This window comes from Bidens hawaiensis, unplaced genomic scaffold (assembly GCF_021521415.1).
Source record: "Bidens hawaiensis isolate Kalapana, Puna unplaced genomic scaffold, B.hawaiensis_p1.1 tig00003058_1, whole genome shotgun sequence".
In the NCBI taxonomy this organism is placed as follows: domain Eukaryota; kingdom Viridiplantae; phylum Streptophyta; class Magnoliopsida; order Asterales; family Asteraceae; genus Bidens; species Bidens hawaiensis.
In genome coordinates, this window is record NW_027491165.1 from 329,266 (window position 1) to 336,626 (window position 7,361).

Here is a 7,361-nt window from a genome sequence, read left to right on the forward strand (position 1 = left end):
CTCGCCATCAACATCACTTCTTCATTCTCATCAAACCCAGCAAAATTAGCTTCTTTTGATTGATCACATTCATAGGCAAAGTGACCCAATCTATGACATTTGTAGCATTCAATAGTCTCCTTATTAAACGAGGATCGACCTCGCCCCCGGCCCCTTCCTCTCGGACTACCCCGGCCTCTTCCTCGGCCACGGCTACCAGAACCTTCTTCCATCTTCAATGCTTGTTCATCTTCTTTATCTCCTCTTTTGAACTTCTGCTCATGGACGACCAGAGAGCTTTGTAGTTGGTCAACAGTCATGTCTTCAATATCATTAGACTCTTCTATTGACACCACTACATACACATACTTCTCAGATAGGGTTCTGAGAATCTTTTCTACAATCTTCCCTTCAGGCATGGCTTCTCCATTGCTTCTCATATGGTTTGCTACAGTCAAAACCCTACCGAAGTATTCCGGTATAGTTTCATTATTCTTCATTTCCAAGATCTCGAAATCACGTCTCAACTTCTGTAGCATGGATTTCTTGACACGATCATTTCCAGCAAACCTTCTTTTCATCGATTCCTACACGGCCTTAGAGGTCTTTCTATCCAAGATCTGCTCGAAGGTAACTCTGTCAATTGCCTGGTACAAGTAATGCTTTACTTGTAAATCCTTCGATCTCAGCTCCTCCAACTTCTTTCGTTGTGCCTATGATTGAGCGATTCCAACAGCCGGCTCAATGATTCCTAGATCAATGAGACCCCACAGCTGCTTTGCACGCAGCAAATTCTCCATCATTTCGCTCCAATGCTCGTAATGACCGTCAAATACCGGAACCTTCAATTTCTCGGAACTCATCTTCAATGATTGAAAGTGATTTTGAAGTGTACATTCGCTCTGATACCAATTATTATTTGGTAATCAAATATGGAATGAAAACTTGTCTTTCATTAAATGGCAGATGCCTTTAAATACATAAAGAAGAATAACGAAAAAGACTAAAAAATAGGAAACAAACTGATGAACTAATGCACCAACTAAATAACGTAAGACTCGGTAGAATTAGACTTCTTCAACCCACGTGTAGATTCCACTTCCACCTTATTCAGCAACATCAAAATAGAAACTAACGGCACAAAGACCAACGGTAACAAGATGACCATGCATGCCATATTTTATTACTTCAAGTTATGCATGGAAACTGATTGGTAAGCATGTGATATGTTAGAGGTGGCAATATGAATGGTTTGAGTTGGATTTGGGTGATGAGTTAGAATGGGTATGCATCAAGATATGTATGGGTCATGATGGATTTATAAAAACAGAGAGTTAGGATGGGTATGGTCAAGATGGGTAAAGCTAATCTATCTTGACCCAAGTGTAGGTTAAAATACAAAGGGTTTTAAAAACTCCTCAAAACAAATTCATAAAAATTAATAAAAAAAATAATAACTCAAAATGTAAATCAAAAACACAAAATGTAAATTAACTAAATTGATTCCCCCGTCATCCTCGTTCATAAAAAAACCGGTTTTTTATCGGTTCAGGTTCGATTTTTTCGGGTTTTTTTCGGTTCAGTTTTGTTTTTTTTTTCATTTCGGTCGTTTCGGTATCTGTTCAGTTTCGATGATTTCAGTTTCACTTTCTCGGTTTCTATTCGGTTTCGTGCGTTTTGTTTAAAATAAACTTGGATTGAGCTTGTTTTAGTCCATTCTAATCCATAAACAAACCCATTTTAACTCTTAATCAAAAGTCACTACCATTTTCCTAACCCATCTTGACCTTCTTGAAAAATTCTTTTGATCCATCCTGTAACTCATTTCAATTTTAAAAATTGTTCATATTGACCCAAAACAGCCCATTTAGGTTTGTTTTGCCACCCTTATGATATGTGGATCTAACTATATAAAGGTGTTATATGAACACCGCGATGCCATCAATGAAGGTGACCTAATTAAAGCGCCACAAAATGTTGTAGCGTACTTATTTATATTATATATTTGATTTCAAACTGTTATAATATATAGTTAGTGATAAAGTACTATGAAAGTCATCCATACTTCTATAATAAACATCCCCATAACCGTACCAAGCTAATTATATAATATATTGTTCCCTATGTGTATAACTACTATTGTGTTTAATATTCATCGTTGGATCATGCTAAGGAGAAATCTGGACCCTTTAAACTCATTAAAAACCTTGTAGAAGGGGAGGTTGAGTAAAGTTTTTGTTTCCTTGGATTTCTCCCCATATTTTGCTCCCCACGTCGCCTACATCAAGATATAACCATCTCTCTCGCAGATGGACTAGCCGAACTTCCTCTATCGCCGGCAACAAGAGTCAACATCATCCACTGGTGGAGTTTGGTTGCTTTTGCGCCGTTAATATACCACCCACTCAGTTTGGATTTGACACAACGATTTGAAAACCAGTTAAATCGTTCAAGCAAAAGGCAAGTTAGACAGGCATCTTCAACCGCGGTACCTACAAATTATCCGTTCATCATCTAAATATATATATATATATATATATATATAGAGGCATCTTTTCACGAGTTTGTCGGCTAAGTTTTGAGACTTTCACATGTGACCACAACATGCAGAAGTCTCTGGAGATAGGTATTTATATTTGAAGAAATGGCTTTTCATTTATTATTGCAATGGAATTATTTGCTTCTGACTTCAATCAATCCTCTTCACATTGACAGTTGTAGCCTTCAAATGTCATAATTTTGGAAGGCATACTATAGATCATTTTTTCATGATCACCATGTACGTGTACTGATGACCATGAATTACATGTTTTGATACAGGCTCTATACACTCCTTAACATAATATTGTGGATCTAGGCAAGTTTTCACGAGTATATAACATGAATCATTGACGGTTTTGGGATAGGTAAGTTGTATCTAGGAAATTAGCTGAGGTGTCCTACATTAGTTGTTCTGCAAGTGAGTTTGTATAACTTTATGCAGCCATTGGAGCATCACGTGTTAGAGATCTTTTTGCCAGGGCAAAGAAGGAAGCACCATCAATAGTATGTATATATAGACGAGGTTTGACTTTTTTTTTTTTTTTTTTTTTTTTTTTTTTTTAACTAAAACCACTTTCATTTGACAACACTTTATCAAAGCCACACATGTGGGAGGAATTCGCAAAGGCTGGATTAACTAAAACTAAAGAAGTCGATTGCTTCTGCATAACACAAAGTCGATTCAAGAACAAGGTTGGTAAAAAGTAGTTAATTGCATGATTTTTCTTCTAATTTAATTTCTTCTGCTCATTGCTTATTTTTTCAATGTCACACTACAACAATCAAGTTATTTTCCTTTCTACTCACGGTTTCTTGCATCAAAAGGTTAGTCACAATTAGTTCTTATTCGTAATCAATGATGTTAATACGGGCCAATTTAAAAGTTAGTCATCTTAGTCCGTGTCAATTAAGAACACAATAATCAGTTTTTCCCTTTTGAAGTGCAATTCTGAACTACTTTTTTACCGTTACATATTTTAATTATTAATTTATGATTAATCTATATGCAGTGCCGACACCATATATATGATCTATGCGGTCAGACCTTTACAACTCAAATTTGGATGATAAGCATCTATCTTCAGGTGCAACTTCTTTAATTATATTCAAACTTCAAAGTTATAATTCTTGGCTAACAAGTCATATTCAGTTATTAACTTCTTTCTAAATAGAAAACATGTCTTGAAATTTAAACTCTTAAACACATAATGAACCGAACTTCATTTAGGTATTACGATATTGTTTTTTAAAAGTTAATTTTCTATTTGTTTTATGGTATTTAGGGTTTAATAGTTGTATTATCTTGATGATGTTGTAGGTAATCTCATATTAAACGATACCATGGATGCTCTTTGCATGATGCGCACACAATTTCCTCATATTGATAAAGTATGCATTTGTAACGATTAGGATTCATGTTAATTTAGTTGTCTGCTAATAATTTTGACTTTGACTTTTGCAGGTTTCTCTACTAATAGAAACACTGTGAAGGACACGAGTTGATAGAGAATTAGAGGTTTATTGTTTTTGTGATAAGTATATAGTGTCCCATTTACTTTGGATATTGTTGTATTTTAGTTGGAAAAAAACAGTCAACTGCATTAGCCATCTCACTTGGTGTTAATGCTTTTGCCAATGAAAGTAGAATCTATTAGGATGAAATGTTGAAGAAGATAAGTACATATAAAATATGTTATGAAGATATTCATTTACATAGATAGTTAATGAATGATTATCATTGATTTGTGTTTCTTTTATAACAAGGTCGTTCATTTTTATACATATAAGTTAAACGACTTGTGCTTTTATCTTATCACATTAAACTACCCGTCCACCGGACGGGTATAAAACTAGTTTCTATTGTGAACGCTGCTTCCATAAGGTAAAATATCTCGTACAAGTATGACAGAACATTTCTACATTTGCGGATGCAATTGAAGAAATTTTCACGGAAACAAAGAATGCGCATCGAAATCCAAACCAATAGCAACATTAACAAATGATGCATGTTCCCAAACGTCAGTATTAACTTTCATATATTGCAAGGTATTACATTGTTATATTTTTTTATTTGATAAGTACAAAACAATTACAAAAAAGTGACAGGCAAACGGGCAATAAGTTGCGCCGCAACCCGTTTTTGAATAGCAAAGCCAATCCTACATTGTTTCCTTCTACAAAACCTCTTCAAAAGCGATAACATCCAGACTCGCAATAATAAGATAGTGGTCTACAATCTACTACTGAGTGCATCTTTCATGACTTGTTGGGTTATACCATCATACAATTACTTTCACACATAGTAAAATAAGGTTGATTTAAACGAGCTTCTTTAAGTTAAAGTAATTTATTCTTCTGACTGATAGATCACTTCTAATAACCTATATAACTCTGCAAGGTCTTTGTGTCATCCAATGATCAATAAGAGGTCAGTATATTAGTATATAGGTCTTTGTGTCATCCATAAATGAAGGAAAAATTTATGAGGGAATAATAGAAGGTTAAATAAGGTAGTTATTACAAGATTAATGTAACTAATATGAAATGATAATTTCAATAAGAATATTTCACATAATAAATGTTTGTTACATGTGTTCGTATGACATGTATCAGAAAATCCCAATAAACAAATATAGACTATATAGTTCTTAACTTCTTATTAATATTCAGCAACAAAATATAACATATTCAGCTTTAAAGACTAACTACAAATTATTCAGCAACATTAAAAAAAACCACAAATCACACATTTACGAGTTCAGCCTATTTGAACCCAAAGGCCTTCACTTGGAATTTGACGATGAACCACAAACAAGATATAATGGTTCGCCGGAGCAACGTTGCTTGACAACGGCAACATCACCTCCACTTGATACACGTCTCCCCGGACAGGCCTGGTATTCTTGACCTCAAGGATCAACAACCTTTGGTTCATGGAAAACGAATGGGTATTAAAAGGAGGAGCCAACAGTGTCACCGACACTAGTTTTGGGTCCACGTGACCTAAAACCCTAAACCGGATAATCACGTGGTCCCCATACCCAAATTTGGTCGGGGAACCAGGTAATATCCTGGGTCGTGAGTCGGATAATCCAGGATCCAAATACGATGGTGAAAACGCCTCCAACCTAAGTTCAGTGGGAAAACGGACGTGTGAGTAATTATAATATTTGTTAGGGTTACTTCCCGCAACGAGCACCCGCCCATCACGAATTAAAATCGCGGTGGAATGGTACATTCGAGGTATGTTGGTTGGGTTTTGAATATCAAACCGATGCCCAAATGGACGATTCGGATTGTACACCACCGGGTTAAGGTCTGGGGTTCACCCTAACCCCCAACCCGCGGTGCCGTGAGACGCACCATTTATAATCAAGACATCCGCGTTTGGTAACAACAACATGTCACCCATCACACGTGGCAAAGGCATGTTCTCCATTACCCATTTCGGATTCGGGTCGGATACCCTTATCCGCCCACAAGTTTCTAAAGCCTGGTCATGTATCCCATGTTTCTTAACATTCATATATGCTCCTTTAGGAGCACCCCCACAAACCAAAACCTCAACTATGCTCACATTCCCTTGTACATTAACACGCATTGGAAGTAAGACCGCGGACCCCGTACTCGGGTAGTTCCTCGGGTCCCCACTCGGTATCGTTGGGTAATTCTTAACCACCCGGTTATTCGAATAATCAAGCAAAATCGCACGGTTATTTGAGAATATAAACAAATTTCCATCCGGGTAAAGAAACACAAAGGGATATAAATTATTTTCAATCTCCAGATCATTCGTCTCGGAGAGAAATGGCAAATCATACGCTTTAGTACCCGAAGCTGAAAGCTTCGGGTAAAACTCATAATTAAATTGGCTGCGGCCGCCAATAATAATCTGGCAGCCGCTAGGCAACATCAGGTTCGTGGCATACCATCTTTTCTTGATCAACGCTGACGGGATCTCTTTCCAATCGCACTTGTTGCACGATTTGAATACCCTAACGACAAACGCACCGTCGTTTGAACCACCCGTTTGAACAATGCTCCCATCGGGTAACAACGAGCCAGATGAACACCAAACGTTTGTCTGAATCATGAGTGGACGTAAAGTGTTGGATTTTACGTCGTATTCAATAGAGTGCGCGGTGCAGTCTATCTTCAACACCTTGTCGTGTGAGTCGTTGCGGCATTTGCCGTCGGGGAGGGAGAGTTTAGAGGCACCGTAGTCGGTACGGTCGTATATTAATACACGGTCATTAGGGATGAGTTGCATGTGCATGGCATTGATGCCAATGCTGGATTGGAGGAGGGTCCAGTTGGAGGCGGGCTTGATATTGGTTGCAGCCGTGGCGGTGGCGATGGTGGCGGTGACGAGGCAGATGATCAGGAGTAGGCTCGAGGCCATGATCGAGTGAGTCAGTAAGCGGTACTGAAGTGGAGGTGGAGGGTTTAGGTCAGAATATATATGAGTGTAACACTACAATGACAACCATATATGTGCAGTACTGTTGATACAGCTAGAATATAGGACTATATTATTAGGAATCAAATTTTTAATTACTTCTCATCTAATTAAACTTTTATTGTTCTATCCATTTTGTTTCTTGTTCTTTCCATATACAGAATTTGCTATAATAAGAATATACGTGCATAGGAAATAAGGAAGTACATATTTTGATTTCATTTGTGGTAAATCATAACACTAAGATACAGAATTAGGATGAAAGTTAATGTCTTATTTAATCTTACTAGCAGTGACGGATCTTGAACAAATAATATGGGTGGGCCGGAGGATTTTGAACATATACAATGACGGAACTAGAGCTTTTCAATCGAAGGATTAT

At 37.1% G+C, this 7,361-nt stretch overlaps 1 pseudogene; it reads right to left on the reverse strand.

The window, feature by feature from the left end:
* Positions 1-5,095: 5,095 nt before the first annotated feature.
* On the reverse strand, positions 5,096-6,901 carry LOC143622144 (aldehyde oxidase GLOX1-like; annotated as a pseudogene).
* Between the last annotated feature and the right edge of the window lie 460 nt (positions 6,902-7,361).